Source organism: Triticum dicoccoides, chromosome 3A (genome assembly GCF_002162155.2).
Source record: "Triticum dicoccoides isolate Atlit2015 ecotype Zavitan chromosome 3A, WEW_v2.0, whole genome shotgun sequence".
Classification (NCBI taxonomy): Eukaryota; Viridiplantae; Streptophyta; class Magnoliopsida; order Poales; family Poaceae; genus Triticum; species Triticum dicoccoides.
Window position 1 is genome coordinate 523,902,485 of NC_041384.1, and position 22,898 is coordinate 523,925,382.

Genomic DNA, 22,898 nt, shown 5'->3' on the forward strand with positions numbered 1-22,898 from the left:
GGAGATCTTTCAATAGTTTTAACGGAAGAAAAAGTGAAACCCAAATTATTAATAACTTCTTCTAGCTTATCAATTCTAGCGGGACTTTGTTCTATCCCTTCATTGATTACCGGTTCTTTCTCCTTTAGCATCTTCAAAGTAGTTCCTACCCTTGATCCATATTGAGTAGTATGATTATGAATCTTTTTATCTAGATTTTCAATGTGGTCTATGGTAGGCATTTTATTTTCAATAGCTTCTAACCTTTGGATAATATGCTCCAAAGTCAATGTTATTTCCTTAATAGTGATTGGTGTTGCTCCCACTAAATTTCCCATAGCATTGAAAGCATCCATAGGGTGACTACTCACGATATTCCCCCCAGTAATAGTGCCAAGCACAAATCTAAACCAACTAGTAACACCCGCATAAAAATTGCAAAGAAGAATAGTAGTAGATTCTTTACGAGTTGATCTATTCTGAGCATCACAAATCCTATGCCAAGCATCTTTTAAACTTTCACCTCCCAATGTTTAAAATTTTATACTTTATTCTCGAGGGTCCAAGCAACAAGTGAAGAACTAGCTAGAGTGACAAAACAAGCAAACTAGCAAACAAGCCAACAATTTTTTTGTAAAACTGGTTTTCTGAAAGTAAGAGCAAGTAGATGGTAGTTTATGCGAAGGTACCTGATAGGTTTTGGTGATGTCTCCCTGGCAACGGCGCCAGAAATTCTTCCTGCTACTTCGGAGCTGCGTTGGGATATCCTCGAAGAGGAGACGATGATGTAGTACAGTAGAGATAAGTATTTCCCTTGGTTAAGAACCAAGCTTATCAATCCAGTAGGAGAACCATGTGAAACCTCGTTAACATCACCTACACACACAAAAGCAAATACGTGCACCCAACGCAATCAAGGGGGTTGTCAATCCCCTTGGCGGTAATTTGCAAGGATCAAATCTTATAGTGGTATATAGATAAAAGAAAATACAAAATAAAATAATGGTAATAAAATTGTAGCAAGGTATTTTCAGATTTTATATATGATAAAAGTAGACCCATGGGCCATAGTTTTCACTAGTGGCTTCTCTCTCAAACAAAAGGCATACAGTGGGTAAACAAATTACTGGTGGGAAATTGATAGAAAAGCGCATAGTTATGATGATATTCAAGGCAACGATCATGTATATAGGCATCACGTCCGAGAAAAGTAGACCGACTCCTGCCTACATCTACTACTATTACTCCACCCATCGACCACCATCGAGCATGCATCTAGGGTATTAAGTTAATAAAAGTGGAGTAATGCTTTAAGCAAGATGACATGATGTAGACAAAGTAAATCCAACCAATATGAATAAACCCCTTCGTTTTCCCCTTAATGACAACAATACAAATATGTGTCTTGTCCCCTACTTTGTCACTGGGATATAGAGCACCGCAAGATTGAACCCATTACAAAGCACCTCTCCCATTGCCAAATAAATCAATCTAGTTGGCCAAACCAAATGGATAGATGGGAGAGAAATACAAAGCTATAATAACCAGGCATAAAAAATCAGAGAAGACTAAAATAATATTCAGAATAATTTGATCATAAACCCACAATTCATCGGATCCCAACAAACACACCGCAAAAGAAGATTACATTGGTTAGAACTCCAAGAACATCAAGGATTACATTGTATTGAAGATGATAGAGAGAGAATAAGCCATCTAGCTACTAGCTATGGACTCATAGGTCTGTGGTGAACTACTCACACATCATCGGAAGGGCAACAAGGTCGTTGTAGAAGCCTCCGTGGTCGATTCCCCTCTGGCAGAGTATTGGAAAGGGCCTCCAGATGGGATCACGGAAGAACAGAGACTTGTGGCGGCAGAAAAGTATTTTGGGTGGCTCTCTATTCGTTTCCCGATTTTAGAGAATTTATAGAGGTGGAATTTGGTCAAATAGAGCCATGAGGGGCCCACAAGGCATGAGGGTGTGCCTACCCCCCTTGGCGCACGATATTGCCTTGTCGTCTCCTCGTTTGCCTTCTGGTCTCCTCACGAAGCTTCTAGGGTCTCCCTTGTCCAGAAAAAATTGTCAAAAAGTTTCATAGCGTTTGGACTTCGTTTGATACGGATTTCCTGGAAAACCAAAAACAGGCAAAAAACAGCAGCTGGCACTTGGCACTGTGTTAATAGGTTAGTCCAAAAAAAGATATATACTTGCATATAAAACATCCAAGATTGATACTATAATTGCATGGAATAATAAAAAATTATAGATGCGTTGGAGACATATCACTTTTCTAGTGAACCTTGTTTATCCGCATTTCCCAAATATTGACAACTAAGCTTAAAATTTGTAGTCTCATATTCACTCTCCTTCTCTAGTGGACTGTATCAATGATTTCAACAGGACAACCATTGTTAAAACATGCACAAAGCCAACAAAAAGCCCAATGCACAAGAAGCATCAGCACCGTAGGCCAAAAGCTACAAATCAACCTTGTTTGCCAAACGGTTTGCAGCCTTCTTTGTGAATTTATAGTTTTGCAGAGGTGTATGGGATATCTCATTCAAAAGTATGACACCAACTTGCATGCATAGAAAACCATGTGAGTTAGAGCAAATTAAGGGCAACACCAATGTGAATCACCAAATTGCATGCAAACGTCCGGACCGAACAATCTAGACATTCAAAATCCCGACAAATTGGCACCAAACTGGTGACGTTTGCAGGAGCAGGGACATCCCCCGCGTAGAACTCCAACAACGCGAACCCTCCAAAACCCTTATGCTTCTCCCTTCGCTCTAGAATCCTCCGCCCCATATTCATGTCGTTCAAAGCTAATGTGAATAGACGACCGCCTATCCTCATTAATGCCAGCTAACCGGCATGCCATTCATACCAACGTGGCGACCGAAGAAGGCTACTCTAGACGCAACCTACATTAAAGCAGTGTCGATCCACCTGCCATGATTATTTAAAAAGGCCAGCTGTGGACGAAAGTCCTAGACCAACATGCCACCGCCACTCGTCACCCAAACCCGCACACCTCCACCACCGGTCGCTGCGATGGGCAAGTCCGACACCTCCAAGAGGTACCTGGCATGAACCTCAGGTTCCGAGGGAGCTCCGCATCTTGGCGCCACCGCCCATCGTTTTTGGGTTCTCGGTGTTCATGGCTCAACAATCTGCTTGGGCGCCGAGGACTAGAAATCACCCCTCCTTGCCGAGACTGCCACAACGGATGACGAGTTCACGCGACAAATTATGACAGTGATGAAGCAGTCGATCATTGACCGCGGCCAATGCCATCGTCCCATGCATCGCGCAGCGTGCCCAAATGGATGCTGCGTGAAGGAGCCGGAGGTTTGTTGGAACTTTGTTAACTATCCTCCATTTGATTGTAATATATCAACAATAAACAAATTTAATCCGTTTTAGCATCTATTGTGTCTGTTTTTGTGTTCAGTCTATTTGAAATGGGTCAAATATATGGTGCTTACTTTGGATGACCCCAACACCATTCGGTGAACCCGCTATTTGCATGAACGTCCAAACATATCCGCAAACACTTGATGTTATTCGATTTGGTTATATGCGCTGGAGTTGGCCTAAAGCATCTAGTCACCGGGTGATGGAGCAACGCGTGTACCTACTTAGATCATCTAAAACTAGTCTCCCTATATATGCCCCAAACACTAGGGTGGGCTGCCCAGACCAAAAAATATCACCAACTGGCATTGGTACAATGAGGTGCTATATAAACAATTTTTAACCCCTTTCCGCGACAACATTTGGAACCATAGCCAAGTAAGTGTGGGCGATAGGGCGGTCCTTCCCAGACGACCCAGAGACCATCGAGGATATGCCCTACTGGCACACACGCTCGGCAAAATGAGGTCGTGTGCGACCGGCGAGCGATCAAATACGGTTATACGTAGAGTAGTGCTAAAAAATACAATTATACATGTGAAATCGTTTCCGGTCGTAAGTACATCCCACACAGTCAGTCTCCGCTAAACATTTCCGTTCGTACATACATCCCACACAGTTGCTCCAAGGAAAACGTTTCTGTTCACAGGTACATAACACATGATATTCACAATTTTATCATTTGCGTTATTGAATGCATCACACACGGTGCATAGAAGAAACTGTGTGGCAAAGGCTGTCCATCACACATAGTTTTTATGTGGTAAACTTATGCACAAGGTGGCCTAACACAAACAATTTTCAAGATAAGGTGGTGTGTGATTGTTCATTGATCCAACACGGTTTATTCCTAGAGACTGTGTGCGTTGCCTGAGGTCATCGGCCACGGTATTTTCTCAATAACCGTTTGCAATAGCAAAACCCAATTAGCTGGCTAATTCACCATTAGCAGGCTAATTGCCCTATTATTAATAATCCATTTATTAATCTAATTGACATTCACATTAAGAACATAATATATTTCATTTCCATAATAAGGAAGCAGGATTTCGTAATTGAAATACATCAGAGTACAACATGATATAGCTTCAACACTCAGCTACCCCATTACACAACTACACCAGCACCAAGTTTCACATGCAACATATAGAACCTTTCGAAATTAGCATCATAGACGGTACATAGACAGATGCATCTCATATGGAAAACTGCTGAAGCGGAAGGCGAATATTGAGCCTTTATTCATGTTGAAGGTCTTTGCATCTTTAGGCTAGTGCCTGTGGATGATTGATCATCTGTCCTTCGTCCTCTTTCGGAACACTTCAATATTGAACCGTGGGTGTTGTATGAAAACCTTCCTAGCCTCCTGACCATAGAGGTGGTTTGAGAGGTGATCATCAGTGAACTGCTTTGGAAAGGCCTAAAAACAAAGATGCGCATAAATATCTTCTCTATATTGGAAATGGGGCAAAGGAATAAAAAAGACAAGGTATAATAGTTAGTACCATCTTGTAGTGAACTAATGTCTTCTTCATTGTGTAGACAAAGATCTTGTTGTTTTTTCTGCCAAGTTCTTTATCCCAACAATCTTTCTGAGTTTCTTGACTTGATTGATACTCATCGACAACTCATTTCCCCATATGCAAAAAGGGTCGAACAGTGGGTTAAAACCTCTGACAGCACGATCTACATGTGCAAGACCAAATTGTTAAAAACCTAAATATTAGAATGGTTCCTGCAATTGCACAATAATGTGCTATTAGACAACGAACCATGCACATGCTAACCTCAATTGTAAACCTCAGTACTTCCCATTGTTTCCCTGCAACACATATAAGGTAGTTAGTCATCAGGTTAAGTAAGGGCTCGCATGCTATCAGTAAAATATGTTGATGAAAAATAAGCACATTGCAGATTCATCAGATTAATTCAAGCCACATGGAAAATCCATTTATCCAAACCAAGCATGATTAAGAAATAGGAAATATAGCACTTCTATATATTTCTCCTATATTAAGTGGAGCCAAATTTGATTTATTCCTCACATGCACAACAATACAAAATTCTACCCACGACAATTGGACATCGCATTGCATGTATTTACAACAACCAAATTCAATTTATTCCTCACATGGTATATCATAACAGAATGCACCCACAACAATTGAACATCGCATTGCAGAATTGAACCAAACAGTTAACTAAACTCCCCAACAAATGAACCAAACGTTAACTGAGAACCACATTGCAAAAATATAACATACTCCTAATAGAATATTAGATAGTTAACCAAACCAAGCATGCTTAACAACTTGGAAATATAGCAATTGTATTTGTTTCTCATGTATTTAGTACAGCCAAATTCGATTTATTTCTCACATGGTATACAATAACAGAATGCACCCACAACAATTGAACATCGCATTGCAGAATGGAACCAAACAGTTAACTAAACACCACAACAAATGAACGAAACGTTAACTGAGCACCACATCGCACAATGTATAACAAGCTAGAAGATCAAATAGTTAACCAAACCAAGCATTCTTGACAGCTTGGAAATATAGCAACTGTATTTGTTTCTCATGTATTTTGTAAAGAAAAATTCGATTTATTTCTCACATGGAAGACAATACAAAATTCCACCCTGAAGAATTGAACATCACATTTGCAGAATACACCTCGTAGTCTTTGTCGAAGGCACCAAGGGTGGCCTCGAGAAAACACCATGAACTGTCGTTTAAAGCAGCCAACCACGTTGCGGCGTCGACGGTGGCCTCGACGGCGAGGTGCTTCTCCAAGATCTGGGGGTCGGCACAAGTGGCATCCATCGCGACCTCATCCGCACGTGCAGCCACGATTTGCTTCTCCGCTGCCAAATGCTCCTTGAGATCCTAGCTATACTATGTGCACCATGGCTTAGGGCGGTGCTCATTTGGTGGAGGGGGCGGTGATTTGGGTGGAAGGTGTCATGCCGGCGGTCGGGGCATGTGGGATGTCGAAGGAGGAGGAGGATGGGGGTCTGGAGTGGATTACCTGCTTGGATAGACGAGGCTGAGCAGCGTGAAGGAGGGTCGCCGGCGAGGGGGCGATGCTGCAAGCAAGGAGTGAAGGTTTCAACTTGTAAAGTAAGGCGAAAATAGGGGAAATGTGGCATTTGGTAAGGGGGCGGGAAGGTAGATATTTCCGTGGAAGCCGAAATTTTTGAATCGGTTCGGCGAAAAAACTGGCGCACAAAGTATCATCAGACACAGTCCCTTATTCAGAACTGTGTATGATATGTGAACATCACAAAAGATTCAGATACCTAGTTACAGTGGTCATCCACATCATTGCATAATTTGGGTACACAACACACCCATACTTCTTAATCGAGCAAGTTCAGCAATTAAACAGAGCTAGTTGGCCTAAATGTTACTCTAACAAATTAAAGACTGATGCTCTTAATTAAATAAAACAAAGAGTACTACTACGGCTAGTGCTCGTCGATCTCCGCCGCCTCCTCCATGTCCAGCTCGCGCCCGACAGTCTCCTGGGGAAGGGGCTCCATGGCATCCATCACAACATACTCGACAAGCATCTCGCCATTCGCGTCCGTCATCTCTTTGGAAAATGCCGCCACAAGCTGGGCGTGGGTGGCAACGATCTGGGCTTGGATGGGCTCCGTCGTTGCAAGGTATGCGGTGGAGGAATGTACGGTAGCTTGAACGCTCTCGACGACTGCCAACTCTTCGGCTATGGGTTGCCGATCGTTATCGGAGAAGCTTCGTTCGATATGTGCGGTGACCTCCACAAGCTGGGCGTGGGCGGCCTCCATCAGGGCTAAGGCCGCCGCTGCAGAACAGACAGTTGTTGTGCCGCTCTCGCCAGTTTCTATCCCCGAGGCAGATGTTGCTGCCACCACCTGAGAAGCAACAACGGCCGTTTAGGCTGCCTTAGCCACCTGGTCGCAGATTGCGGTCGCGCTCATGCACCTTGTTAGCACGTGCATGGCGGATGCGGCTGCACTCTCGCTAGAGTGGGCCGTTGAAGCTGCCCTCACAATGCGGATCCACGTCCCCATCTTTCACTGGCGACGACTGAACAGTGAAATGATATTTGGGGAGCGAGCTAGTGTGGTCGACACACCGGTTGTGGACTGTAGCCGACGCACCTTCTCGCATAAGCCATAGGCGTACTATATACCGACGGCGCTCCAGGATATTTGCTACTGCATCTCACATGGTTGGAGATAATAAACTGTGTGGGATCTACTTCATTTTTCATCTTGATTTGAATTACATAATGGGGTCACAACGGCAATAGACGGTGTTTTAATTGCTAGACCTTTTATCTGTATTGAACATGCAACTATATGTGTGTCGTAAAAAATTACAATTATTTAGGGTTCGTTTAAATTTGTTTTCTAGCCATTTCAGTGCACAATTCAAAATTAAAGCACATGCACATGCTCGGATGCACCAACATGGGTTGTAAAATCATATATGTGTCCATGGGTTTATGCTTATGTCCCATGCAAGAAATGGGGATGAATTTCGAACACCACGGCACCGTGGTTCTCTAGCAAATGTTGAGGTACTTGCTTTTGTAATTCTAGTAAATCCAAAACCCGTTCGAAATTCATGAACCTTAGGATGCTATCATGGAATGGCATCAACATGCTGGGGTAAAAAGTATTGTCCCATTTGGGACAGGTTGTGGTATAAGCTTCTCACAAACCAGAGTTTCTCACAAGAAGCCTCATGGTTCCGTTAGGGAAATGTGTCACTTTTGGGGACAAAATGATATTCGTCGCCTCTTCTTCCTTTCATTTTTTCCTGGTGTCAACATAGAACAACAGGAGTGTCGTGTTAAATTTTGGATTTTTTTCAGGGATCGTTTGGACATTTTTATACGTTAATTGAGTTTTCTAGGCATTTATGTGCATAATTCAAAATTGAACTACATGCACATGCTCCAGTCCATAAAAATGGGTTGCAAAATCAAATGTTTGTCCTTAGTTGGAAGATTAGGTCACATGCAAGAAATGAGAATGAATGTCAAACACCTTGACACCGTCGCTCAGCCGCTAACATTGAGATACATGGTAAAATTCTAGTAAATTGAAAACTCGTTTGAAATTCATGAAACTTGACATGATATCATGGAACGGCAGCGACATGTCGTGGTAAAAATATTGTCCCATTTGGGGTAGGTGTGGGTATAAGCTTCTCGCAAACCAGAGGCTCTCTCACAACAAGCCTGATGATTTCGGTAGGGTACGTGCCACCTTGGGGGACGAAACGACATCTGTTGTCTCTTCTTACTTTCAAAATTTTTCTCGTGTTAACATAGAACAACACGAGTGTTGTCTCAATTTTTGGGATTTTTCGGGGTTCGCTTGGACATTTTTATACATTAACCGAGTTTTCTATGCATTCATGTGCATAATCCAAATTTGAACTACATGCACATGCTCTAATGCACATAAATTAGTTGAAAATTTAACTATGTGTCCTTGATTGCATGCTTAGGTCCCATGCAAGAAATGGGAATGAATGTCAAACACCCTACCATCGTCACTCGGCCGGAAACATTGAGATACCTGGTTTTTAAATTCTAGTAAATCCAAAGCTCGTCTGAAATTCATGAAACTTGGCATGCTATCATGGAGCGGCATCAACATGCCGTGGTAAATTTTTTGTCCCATTTGGGGCAGGTTTGCGGATGTGCTTCTCTCAAACCAGAGCTTCTCACAACAAGCGTGATGGTTTCGGTAGGGAACATCCCACCTTTGGGGACGAAACGATATCCATTGCCTCTTATTGCTTTCCAAAAAATTTCTCATGTCAAACATAGAACAACAAGAGTGTCGTGTCAAATTTTGGGATTTTTTCGGGGTTCGTTTGGACATTTTTATGCATTAATTGAGTTTTCAATGCATTTATGTGCATAATTAAAATTTGAACTACATGCACATGCTCTAATGCATATAAATTGGTTGAAAATTCAAATATTGTCCTTGGTTGCATGCTTAGGTCCATGTAAAGTAATAGGATCATCATGAATTTGTCAAGGGCCACGACCGAGGTGGAGACCCTGAGGAAGGCATTGTCCGTGGCCGAAGACAAAGCGGCCAAAGAACGTATTGAACGGGAGAAACAAGAAGCCCGAGTGGGTGAGGTGCAGCAAGAGCTCGAGGCTCTTGCCAAGAAGCACGAGTCCTTGGAGCTTGACTCCAAGACGCGGGAGTCCGAGCTCGTGCAGGCGCTTGAAAGCGTCCGGAACGCCAAGGCCGAGGCCCACAAGGCCCTCCAGGATATTGATGCGGCAAAGAAGATAGCAGCGCGTAAGGCATTCAATATGCAAAGCAAGCATGTGAAGGAGACTTTCCTTTTTCTTACCCGAGTTTGGAGCTCTCCAGGAGCGTTTGCAGATCTTCCCCGCAGCGTGTTGGATGCCGCAGAGTTTTACCGGGCTGAGGAGGGGAGCTCAGCGGAGGAGTTGTTCTGGTCTCAGTATACTGGGACCGAACACCTTGTGTCCTTGAGCGACCAGCTGAAGCAGTTGGTCGAACTTCACAAGGCGGCCGAATAGGCCATGAGGGGCCTTATAGTCCAGATGTGGCCTGGCGAGCCCCTGTCCGGCAGCTACTTCGGTCTGGTGCGACGGCTGGTCATCAAGCGGTCCGTCTGCATCGAAGGTGCATGCGGGGCTTTTGCCCGGGCGAAGGTGCACTGGGCAAAGCTGGACGACGTGAAGCTTGTGAAGGAGGGGCCGCCGGAGGGCAAGGAGCATCGCCGCCCCAAGAATTATTATGAGGGTCTCCTGGAGGGATCCTGCCTAGTGGCAGATAAGTGTGCCAAGGATGTAATTTTTGAATGAACATGCTCATGTGATCCTGTAATATGAAACGAGTTCATTTGCGCCATGCGACGCTTTCTTAATTTAAAATATTACCTTCTGTGCGGCCATTTATAAAATCTGAGAGTTCGCCAGTTGTCGGCTTCTGCCCCCATGTAACTAGTACCGGGGTGTTCAGGATAAACCTGAACACTCTTTACCCCAATTTTGGGTCCTCCAAGGGAGGTGTTCAGCACAACGAACCAGGCAATCGGACTATAACACTTTATCACTCCCACTTAGCCATAGAAGTCTATGATTTTAAATTTTTGGCGAAGCCCCTGGTATTCGGAGGGCCGAATTTGGGGTGCTATACACGCCTAAGCCGGACAAGGCCGACTCCTCGCCCGAAGAAGAAAAAGTCTTTAAGGACTTGAAACCTCTCGAACAGCGACCAGTCTCTCGCCTTATCATGACAGTCAGTTTTTGGCTTTCTCTACTGAGGTGCTCGTCCGGAAGAACCGGGACACAATCGCAGTAGTTCTCCCAAAGCTGAAAAAAACCAGAGGTTATTTGGATTCCTCGGAAACCCCCGCCTACATCACCATTCAATATTTCTTGCCCTACTATAGGCCAAACTACCTGAGCACTGGGTCTTCGTAGTCCGAGATCATACTTATATATCAGTCACAGTAACGTAAGCATGAGACTTTTTGGTAGTACCGGTGAACCAGATGGCCGCGGCGAGGGAAAGATCTACAAAAGGAAATTAACTCTGTAAACCAGAGATTTAATATTTCTATCGAAAAAGTTAAAGAACCTTATAGACAGCCTAACATTCTTGCAGAGAACTGTTACAAATAAAGAAAAAACTAATAAATTTAGGTAAGAAAAAAGATAAAATAAACCATATTTGATACCGGAATAGTTACCGATCCCGGCTCTATGAGTTCTTTCTTCCGTGATGAACTGTCGGCACCAGTCCTACATTTTTTTCTCTATGGACCGAGGAGAAAGGGGGCTCAGCCTTTTTTTCATGGAAAAAGGAAATATCAATTTCTCCATTCATTGAACCCTAGTTCGGGACTGACGGGGCTCGAACCCGCAGCTTCCACCTTGACAGGGCGGTGCTCTGACCAATTGAACTACACCGCTACCTTAGCTGATATAGCGAAACGTAAGGTACTAAAGCATGGGAGCCGGGCAACCCAACATTTGACCCAAGACATGATTCGGAGCTGATGCATATAATGCTGTAAGTTCAGGGTGCCGCACTATCAAAAGTGTTCGGACTTCTTGCGTCGTATTACGGGGTGAACGAGAGCCCGTGGCGTACTGACCGTACCTGAGCGTGCAGGTGCGGCATGTTGTAAATGGACATATAAGAGAAAGAGAAAAACATAAATAATGCAATTAAAGATTAAGAATATGCATTGTTATTTGAATAATGCATCGAAGCACACTGGTCAAGTAGTGCAATAGCGTAAAGTAGGACAATTCGAAATGTCCTATCCAAGGCAAGCTATCCAATAATAGTGAAAAGCGGGTATATCAAGTATTACTAGAGACCACCTGGCGGTTCCCGTGTTCATCTTAGCTTCTTGCCGCCTTGGTTGTTGCTTCCGGAATGTGTCCGGTCGTTGAATTTCTGGAAAGGCCTTCCGAAGAATTAGGCCTTGAAAGAGAGAGGGAATGTCAAAGGTATACAGGCCCTGGTGTGGTTAAGCCACAATGCGGGGCATGTCCTGATTGTGCCCCTGCCTATGTCCATGGTATTTTCAATGCGCAGTTATTTACGCGCGGCACGAATTTCGTTGCTGCACGGGGACTGGGACGAGGGCCGAATTGCTAGGCGAGCGCCGATCGCACCAGGCGATCCTGTTGCAGATTATTCCGGACTCGCTTCAAGGTGTCCGGGGGCTGTAACGCCGGATGGTTGGTCTGTCTGAACAGGCTGCTTTGTGCCTCTGCTGCAAGGGCCGCAGTGTGCTCTTCCGTATGGAGCGAGCGTTCTGTGTTTCCATTTACTGTTATGACCCCACGAGGACCTGGCATCTTGAGCTTGAGGTATGCATAATGCGGCACTGCATTGAATTTTGCAAATGTTGTCTGTCCGAGCAGTGCATGATAGCCACTGCGAAACGGGCCGATGTCGAAGATTAACTCTTTGCTTCGGAAGTTATCCGGTGATCCGAAGACCACTTCCAGTGTGATTGAGCATATGCAATGGGCCTGTACACCTGGGATGACACCTTTAAAGGTGGTTTTGCTGGGTTTGATCCTTGAGGGATCGATACCCATTTTTCGCACTGTATCCTGATAAAGCAGGTTCAGGCTGCTGCCGCCGTCCATAAGGACTCGAGTGAGATGAAATCCGTCAATGATGGGGTCTAGGACCAGTGCGGCAGATCCTCCATGACGGATGCTAGTGGGGTGGTCCCTGCGATCGAAAGTGCTCGGACAAGCAGACCATGGGTTGAACTTCGGGGTGACGGGCTCCATCGCATAAATGTCCCTTAGTGCACGTTTCCGCTCCCTCTTGGGAATGTGGGTTGCGTATATCATGTTTACTGTCTTTACTTGTGGGGGAAACCCCTTCTGTCCCCCTGGGTTCGGCGGCCGGGGCTCCTCCTCGTCATCGCTATGCAGCCCCTTGTCCTTGTTTTTAGCATTTAACTTGTCGGCCTACTTGAACACCCAACATTCTTTGTTGGTGTGATTGGCTGGCTTTTCAGGGGTGTCGTGGATTTGACACGAGCGATCCAGTATGCGATCCAGACTGGACAGAGCCGGAGTATTTCTTTTGAATGGCTTTTTCCGCTGACCGGATCTAGAGCCTTTGAATCCGGCGTTGACTGTCGTATCTTCTTTCTTATCGCTGTTATTGCGGCGCTTTGGTCTATTACGACGCTGCCTACCGTTAACGTCTTTAGTATCCGAGGTTTCCGGATTCCTTGATGTATTGTTGCTGGGAGCCAGCCAGCTGTCCTCGCCCGCGCAAAAGCGGGTCATGAGTGTTGTGAGGGCTGCCATAGATTTCGGCTTCTCCTGGCCGAGGTGGCGGGTGAGCCACTCGTCGTGGATGTTATACTTAAATGCCGCTAGGGCTTCTACATCCGGACAGTCTACAATTTGATTTTTCTTAGTCAGGAACCGTGTCCAGAATTGTCTGGCCGATTCCCCTGGCTACTGGGTTATGTGGCTCAAGTCATCAGCATCCGGTGGCCGCACATAAGTGCCCTTAGCGGCATGCGACCGCTACAAAAAAATACATATCCGTGACATTTTGGGCCGAACGAAATTTTTTCTGTCATACATATGTCACTTCTATGAGGATAATTGTGACAAAACCCGGTATCATCATAGATGTGGTGGGCTCCTAATTCTATGACAAAAAATCATGACAGAAAATGGGCTTTTCGTCCTGGGCGGGCCGGAGACGCGGTTGCATGACATTCTTTGGGCCGTCCATGACGGAAAAAAACGTGGTAGAAGCGAGGGGGAGGAAATTTTTGGGGAGTTCCCGGTTACGGTGGGAGGTCAGGGGCCGAGCGATGCGCGTTTCTCTCGTACACGTACGCGCGTGTGTGCGAGGCGTTGGCTCTAACTGAACCCGAGCGAGCCGTTGGGCTCTAACTGAACCCGAGCGATTGCACTGCAGGCTACGCATTACTGAATCCGAGCGATCGATCGATGGCTGTTAACTGAACCCGGTCGAGCGATTCCTTCTCTACTGCTGCTAACTGAAGTCGATCGATTGGATGAACAGTGAGCGTTACATTGCGGGGGGGTTGGATGAACAGTGAGCGGTGGTGTTGCCTCTGGATGAACAGGACCCCGTGGTGTGGTGGAGGGCTGGATGAACAGTAGACGATGGAGGGGTGCCCCTGGAGGGGTGGTTGAAAAGGACCCCGTGGTGTGGAGGGCTGGATGAACAATAGACGATGGAGGGGTGGTTGAACAGTAGCCGGTGGAGTAGCAGGCGGTGGAGGCTGGATGAACAGGAGCCCGTGGAGGCTGGAGGAGGTCGACGGTAGCCCGTGGAGGCTGGAGGAGATTGACGGTGGAGATGAACAGTATCCCGTGGAGTCCCGTTTTGCGGTACGCCACACTCCTCCCGATGAACAAGACCCCCGTTTCGACCGTAGGAGGTCCGTTTCGTCCGTTTTGCGGTACGCCACACCCCTCCCGATCAACAGGACCCCCGTTTCGACCGTAGGAGGTCCGTTTCCTCCGTTCTGCGGTACGCCAGGCCTCGTTTCCATCGCCTGTTCCGTCCAAGCCCTCCCGATGAACAAGACCATGCATTCCGTTCCAACCCAGCCGGTTGGCTCCCACGCGTTCCGCTGCCTCCAGATGAACATGACGCATTTCGTTGCCTCCCCATGAACACGATGCATTCCGTTGCCTCCCCATGAACACGACGACGACACTGTTTCTCCATTCCGACCCAGCCATGTACACGAGCCCTGGCTGTATGTATGCGCGAGTAGGCATTCGAGACCCCGCCTGTATGTACACATACATGGCCGTATTTTCTTTCTTGCACCCTGGCCGTTGTACGTACGTGTACGTGCTATGTGCACGCCTCTACTATGACACGTGTGCGCCTCTACTACGACACGTGCGCGCCTCTACATCGACCACTATGTACGTACACATTCACGACCAGAATGACAATGCTACGTACGCTTCGACCAGGTGGGTCCCGACTGTAAGGCACTTCCTTGCCTGTGAAGATGTAGCTGGTGGGTCCCAGCAGTCAGGGGGGCGAATCGTTTTTTTGCCCAGACGCACTTCCTTGCGTGTGAAGATGTAGCTGGTGGGTCCCAGCAATCAGGGGGAAACGTTTTTTTCGCGAAATACAGTGGCCCATCTGGTGGGTCCCACCTGTCAGGTGGAGGAATCATTATTTTCCGCGTAATAAGGAGGCACTTCCTTGCTACGGCCGTGGACCTAGCTGTCCGCCTCTCCACGTGCAGTCCATGTCCAATGGAACTCGTTCCTTGACCACATTGACCACGCCACGCCGAGAGCACCAGGGCGGTGGACGACGGCGAGGCCTAGGAAGGGGACGACGGGGAGCCAGGGAAGACGCGACAGTGGAAGCCCGCGCGGAGAGGAGTACGAGGGTTCACTGGTTCGGCTGCGGTGTGAGGCTGCCTTCGCCGCAAGGCCTGTCCAGCGGTGGGAATAGTAGGGGGCGGTGAGGCCTCCGCGCCAGCACAGTCGGCCACGGGAGGCAGGAGCTTGCGGAACGACCGGCGCTGCTTGGGGCGGCTGGAGCAAAAGAAGACCATAGGTTGAAGAAGCACGACAGCCGTTGGATGGACATCGTATGGTCACTGCAGCTAGAATCGTTTATATTGACTAAGTTGACAAAACCCTTGGTACGTCAACTTAGTAGGCCCACAGCTCAGCTTCCGAAACGGTGCGCCCTAGATGTCAGGAGTAGGAATCATTTTTTGGGCGGGTGAAGCTAGAATATCCGAGATTGAAGAAGAAGCATAGCATCCATTGGATGGACATCCAACGGCCACCGCTACTAGAACCGTGTGTTGACTATAAGTTGACAAAGCCTTGCATACGTGTCAACTCTATTTTTTTAGGGGACGCGTCAACTTAGTAAGGCCAGAAGTGTGTGGCAGAGAACTTATAGCCCATTTGAGATTTGCAAGAATGTGTAGCCCATTTTCGAATTCTAATGGAATTTACTACAGCCCATTTACAGTTTGTTAAAAGTACAGCCCATTTCAATCAATCGTTCAAAATAGAATTCAATAAAATTTCCCACATTTTGATGGGATCCGAAATATTTTTATCCCGAAATTTCTAGTCAGATTAAATACAATTTCAATATAAATTTATATTACGTAAAAATACAACAAAACATTGCGCTCGCAACAATTAATGAAATTAAAATTTTGAATATCCAAAAATAATATTTAATAAAGTAATCACGTGTTTGGTGCATTTTTTATAGTTACTACCCAGTTTTTGTAATTACATCCCATTTATTATTTCTTAAAGCCCATTTTCTTGTTAAGCCTAATGCATCCCTCCTGGGAAAGATTTGCAGCCCAGCGGGGCGGAGAATAACAACTTGACCTTGCCTGGGTATTCCTAAAAAAAGTATAGCTGGGCTAGCCATTTTCAACTTGAAAAAAATTAATATCTGGGCTGGATATCTGGCCTGGGCTAGACAGGTCACAGCCCGCCCAGTTAATACCTGCAGCGATGTTTTCATTGTTGTTCAGAGGAGAAAAATTAATATCTGGGCTAAACATCGAAAAACTCTGCAGTACTCACACCTTAAAAATAAAAATACTGCTCGAGCTGCTTGGTCCCAGCTGTCAGCCGCTTCTTGTGCAATTCTCTTGTTTATTGACTACTCCCTCCTTTCCGATTTATAAGGCTCAATTCAAAAATCTCACCAACCAAGGTAGATGATGAGTGGTGGAATATTTTTTGTAGTTTGCACAAGCACCCAATTAAAGCTCTTATTTTCCTCAAAAAATTATGTTTACGAATGCATTAATTGCAATGCATGCATGCATAAAGTGCATGCATGCAATGATTTAATGCACCTTGAAGTCCCAACATGTGATGGGGAACAACCAAATTGAGCCTTATAAAATGGAAAAGCTAAAATTTTGAGATAAGCCCTATAAACCGGAAAGGAGGGAGTACTACATAGGTTGACAATGGTGTGGGACCGTGATGTCAGGAAACCAGGAGGAAGAAAAATAAATTATAGTTATATATATATAAGGAGGCACTTGCGTACGTGAGGCTATGGACCTGGTGGGTCCCCATTGTCATCCTCTCCAAGTAAAGTCATCTCCTTGCCCGCGCGCGCTTTCCGCCCGAAACAATCAGCGCCGCCCTCCCCGCTTCCTGGTGCAAGCGATTGCAACGCCTTCAAACGACACAAGTGTCGTCCATCCGTCCATCTGCCGCCCACATTAATGATACGCGGTTGCTGAGGCGGCTACTCCAGCACCACACGTCCGTCCCTCCGCCCGCCCACCATTGCTATATAAACTGCTGCGCTGGCCATAGCCGCAGTCATCCGCATCTGTTCCCTTTCTCTTGTCCACACCACTACTGCCCACCATGGCTTCCTCGCGCTCCAGCGCTCTTTGGGACGGGCGGACGACGGACCACAAGGAGATGGCAGCCATTTCTGCCGATCGGCTGGCCGGCAGGCAGCCGGAGGACGACGACGTCCCAATGGAGAACATGGTAGCCGACGATCCGGCGCCAACCCCCTCCTCCGTGCCATCCTCGCTGGTGCATTGCACCATGACCATCGGCGAGGCCCGTGCCCAATATATGGATAGTGTGAGGCAGATGCGTGAGGAGCAGTTCCGGGAGGTGCAGGTCGACGCCGCCTACAACCACCATCTCCTCGAGGAGCACCTGCAGGCGGAGGAGCATATCACCGCGGAGCGGGCGGAGCAGGAGGCGCTGCTTGACTCATACCGCTCCGCCCGCAAGGGCCGCCTCGAGCGCTGGCGGTACCGCATGCAGGTGGCGGAGGCTGCGGCCGCCTACAAAGAGGCTAGCAAAGAGGGCGATGAAGCGGGCGAGGTGTTGTTTGGCGAGACCGAGGACGAGGCAGAGGACAATGCCGGCTCCGACGGGTCCCTGCTCTGCTGGCGTCGACGAGGCCCTGCTCCGCCGAGGCCCCGTGGTGCCAACAACGAGGCAGAGGACACTGCCGGCTCCGCCAAGGCCCCGCCCCGCCAACAACAAGGCAGAGCCGCCGGCTCCGCTGAAGCCCTGCCTCACCAACAACAAGGCAGACGACATCGCCGGCTCCGCCGAGGCCCCGCCCCGCTGCCAACAAGGCCGCGCCACATAGAAAATGAGGAAGAGTAGAACACAGTAGGTCGCCGCCGCTCGGGTCCAAGTAAGGCCACCGCTGCTACCCTTCGGTTGAAGCCAAGCTAGGCGGGTTGACCATTGACGACCGGTTAGCTTCTTGGCGGCGACGTGGAGTCGGAGAGCTGTGCTGGAGAAGAATGATGCTTCTACTTAACTGCTGGTGCAGTTGGCTGACTGACACGTGGGCCCAATAGGCCACATGTCAGTTACGCAACTGCACCTGCAGTTAAGTCACTGAAGCTTCTGTTCGGCTCAGCGGGACATAGGTGGGTAGCTTCGGTTAATTAATTATACCTTCAACGCACCCCTTTTTAGTTGAAGAATGTATGAAATGTAATGAAATCAGGCATGTTTATATGAAATCCGACCGTGTATGAATGAATTTATTTCGATTAGTTCGAATTCCTGTATCACTGGCATTGGATGAACCTGCAAAACAATACGTACTAGCATTATTCCCAGGGTGATCACCTCGTTTGCAGCAGTTTCACATGTACTCCCTCCGGTCCTTTCTAGTCTGCATACAAGTTTTGTTTGCAGTCAAAGTATCTCTACTTTGACCAATCTTATACAAAAAATTATGCACTTTCACAATGTGCAAAGTAAAAAGGAACAGAAGGAGTACAAAGAGTTTGAGCAGCTTTTTAGCGTTTCTGTACATTGCAATCAAACACGCAGGCCTGGCAATTCATAGAGAACATTCAAAACAATTGATGATTATGCATCTCAGCGACTCACATGTCAGAGGCAATATTTACTTCACAATTAAAGAATAAAGAAAAAATTGATCAACGCTGCTGACAGCAAAGGGCGTCCCATTTGAAAATATCAAACGCATGTCTTGCTAAATCAATGAGCCAAATTTGACAAGGTTGTCCCATTCCAAAATATCAAATGCCTACGATTGTGGAATGGGCAGGGTTTGCCATTAGTTCGGACATTGACATGGCACCTCGTGCTAAATAAACCAGCTGTTCTTTTTGTGCAGTTCCACCAAAATCAACCAAATTCACGCGTAGCTTGTATGATTTTGCCCTTATATGTTGCAACGCCTTGAACTTTTCAGCACCTCCTTTCTTGTGGTGGAAATGAATGATTCGATGTATTCATGAACATTTTGTGCAGTTCCCATTGAAATCAAGCTGAGCACCCCTGTTTGCACAAATACAAAAAAGTGATTAGTATAAAGCAAACTGTACTATGAATTGCAGTTTCAACAGGCACATACATGGTCCATGTAGAGAACACTTTTAGAAAAATGGAACTCACCAGAAAGAATCCTAGAACAACATTGTACTCGCGCATCACAACAAAAAATATGGAGATTTGTCAGTCCTTCTGAGCTGAAGTTAGTTTGGTCTTGTGGGGAGTAATATAACCATCCTTCAACTGCTCCTTCTGATGAGAAGATAGACATGGCTTCTTCATCCTGGCATAATCAGAACTAGTCACTTCACGTACTCCATATTCTTCTTCAGTGGAAGATGATCATGTTCTGCAAAGACAAAAGGACTACTAAATGCTAGCATCCCTGTTTGCTCGAAAAAAAGGAAAGTAAATATTTAAAACAGCACAGATGAAGCACTTCTCAAGGACAATACCACTTTTTCATAACAGTATCTAAACAGTAGCACAACACCAATAGAGATGACAAAGCTCAATCATATGGATGAAATCAGTGGGCGAGTACCAACCTTTGTCAGGAGGCTTATTGTGTAGAGCATACAGATGAGGCACTTCTCCGAAACCACCTGTTGCTATCTACGGTGGTGGCCATACTTACTATATACTCCTTGATTAGTTTAATGTTTCCAACATCTTCTTGTGCAGTTCCACTAAAATATACGGTATCTTCAAAGAAGATCCCTGTTTGCACAAGTTGAGATAATTACATATTACATTAAGAGTGGCATCAAATCAGTGGCAAAACAATTGCTCGTTCCAGCCATAGCAATAAATTAAGATGCAAAACTATATCATTACTTGTGTCATCACGATTCCAGTGCTTCATTACAGCACCGGGAGTTGATTTTTGTTTTTGTTCCACTTGTTCTTCCCCTTCATCACTTGGTTCAATAACAGACAAGCTTCACCTTCAATGTAAGATTTGGCATGTCAATTAGGGAGCACAATTATAGTACTAAACTTAATTTTCTGATGAAAGTGGCAAAATACAGGCCAACAGTTGTGAAATATCCTTATCTTACCTCAATGGGATATTACGGTGCACATACAGATTGGAAGTCTTGTCTCCATTTGTGTAGTTCACTAAAATCAAGCAACATTATCATACAAGTAGTACAACATATGAAAGCACACTGCAGAATCATGTGAAAGAAGGCTAGTACTGACCTCTCATGATGCAGAATTCAAACAGCTCACAAGAAGAAGATCCAAACCAAATTCTCCTTAACGGATAGGAAGTAAGATCTCCTCTTGTGCAGTTCCATTAAGATCAAGCAATCAAGCAACGTTGTTGGTGTGACATTTTGGTTGAACAACACAAAACACTCTTAAAACAAAGTGTTTTGTGCAGTGAAACAAAAGGTCACAATGGCATAGAGGTGAAGTAGATAACCCTGGTTACACATGAGGTGCAAAGGAAACAATTAGAGGTCAATAACGATGGATGAGACAGAAACCAACAAAAAGAAGCATCTACCTTATCTAAATGGGAAAGAAAGCAAGACAGTAGCATTTCTCAAATGGTGGCATTGATTAATATTAACATAGAGATTATATTAACAATAAAATTCGTTAAACATGTAATTTGCTTTTAACTGTGGCATTGCATCAATTTTCCAGCGGCATTATTAGAGGGTGTTTGTTTATAGGGACATTTTGGTGTAGGGGCTAAAAAAACTCCGTGTCAGTCCCATCTAAACCAAACAGGAGGGACTTTAGGGACTAAAAGTGGGCATTTGGGGCTAAAGTGTAACGCCCCGAGACCATTGTGCCAGGTGTCTTCCAGTTATTCGCTCATGTTGCCTTGTCATTTGCTTGTGTGTCATGCATTTCTTATCATGTCATCATGTGCATCGCATTTGCATACATGTTCGTCTCATGCATCCGAGCATTTTCCCCGTTGTCCGTTTTGCATTCTGGCGCTCCTATGTCATCCGGTGTCCCTGAGGGAGTCCTGGATTAGGGGGTCTCCGGACAGCCGGACTATATCCTTTGGCCGGACTGTTAGACTATGAAGATACAAGATTGAAGACTTCGTCTCGTGTCCGGATGGTAATCTACTTGGCATGGAAGGCAAGCTAGGCAGTACGGATATGGATATCCCCTCCTTTGTAACCAACCTTGTGTAACCCTAACCCTCTCCGGTGTGTATATAAACCGGAGGGTTTTAGTCCGTAGGACAACATACAATCATACAATAGGCTAGCTTCTAGGGTTTAGCCTCTCCAATCTCGTGGTAGATCAACTCTTATAATACCCATATCATCAAGAATAAATCAAGCAGGACGTAGGGTTTTACCTCCATCAAGAGGGCCCGAACCTGGGTAAAACATCGTGTTCCCTGCCTCCTGTTACCATCCGCCTTAGACGCACAGTTCGGGACCCACTACCCGAGATCCGCCGGTTTTGACACCGACATTGGTGCTTTCATTGAGAGTTCCTCTGTGTCGTCGCCGTTAGGCTTGATGGCTCCTGCGATCATCGATAACGATGCAGTCCATGGTGAGACTTTTCTCCCTGGACAGATCTTTGTGTTCGGCGGCTTCGCACTGCGGGCCAACTCGCTTGGCCATCTGGAGCAGATCGCAAGTTACGCCCCTGGCCACCAGGTCAGGTTTGGAAGCTTAAACTACACGGCCGATATCCATGGAGACTTGATCTTCAACGGATTCGAGCCTCTGCCTTGTGCGTCACGCGGTCACGATGAGTATGATTTAGCTCTACCATCAGACAGTGTTCAGGAGATCGCACCGACAGCCGCTCCGACCCTCAACTCAGAGCCAGTTGTGCCGTCCATGGACGGGTGGATGGACCCCGCCATGGAGGCCTTACCCTCAGCGGCGATCGAGCCGAACGTCGACCTTACCCTGCACGAGAGCCGTGTTGTCAAACTGCCGGATCCTTCTCCGGCCACAAACTCTGAACCGTCTGTGCCCGTTCCTAGCAAATCCGATTGGGCGCCGATCATGGAGTTTACCTCCGCGGATGTTTTTCAGCACTCGCCCTTTGGCGACATACTGAACTCATTAAGGTCTCTCTCCCTGTCAGGAGAGTCCTGGCCGAACTATCTCTGGCAGGATTGGGATACAGATGACGACGAAATTCGTTGCCCACCCACCAACCACTTAGTAGCCACTATCGACGACTTAACCGACATGCTCGACTTCGACTCCGAAGACATCGACGGTATGGACGACGATGCGGGAGACGAAGAGGAACCACTGCCCTCCAGGCACTGGACAGCCACCTCATCATACGATATATACATGGTGGACACACCCAAAGAAGGGAATGGCGATGAGATAGCGGAGGATGACCCCTCCAAGAAGAAACCCAAGTGCCAACGTCAGCGGCGCCGCTCTAAGTCCCGCCAAAGCAAAAGTGGTGATACCGGCACAGGAGATAATAACACTCCAGATAGTGCCGAAGATGGCAACAATCCCCTCCAGCACGATCTAGGACAGGAGGATGGAGAGGCCAGCCCTCCAGAGAGAGCGGCAGATGGAGAGGCAGAGGATGATAATTACATGCCCCCTCTGAAGACGAGGCAAGCCTCGACAATGACGAATTCGTCATGCTAGAGGATCCCGTCGAA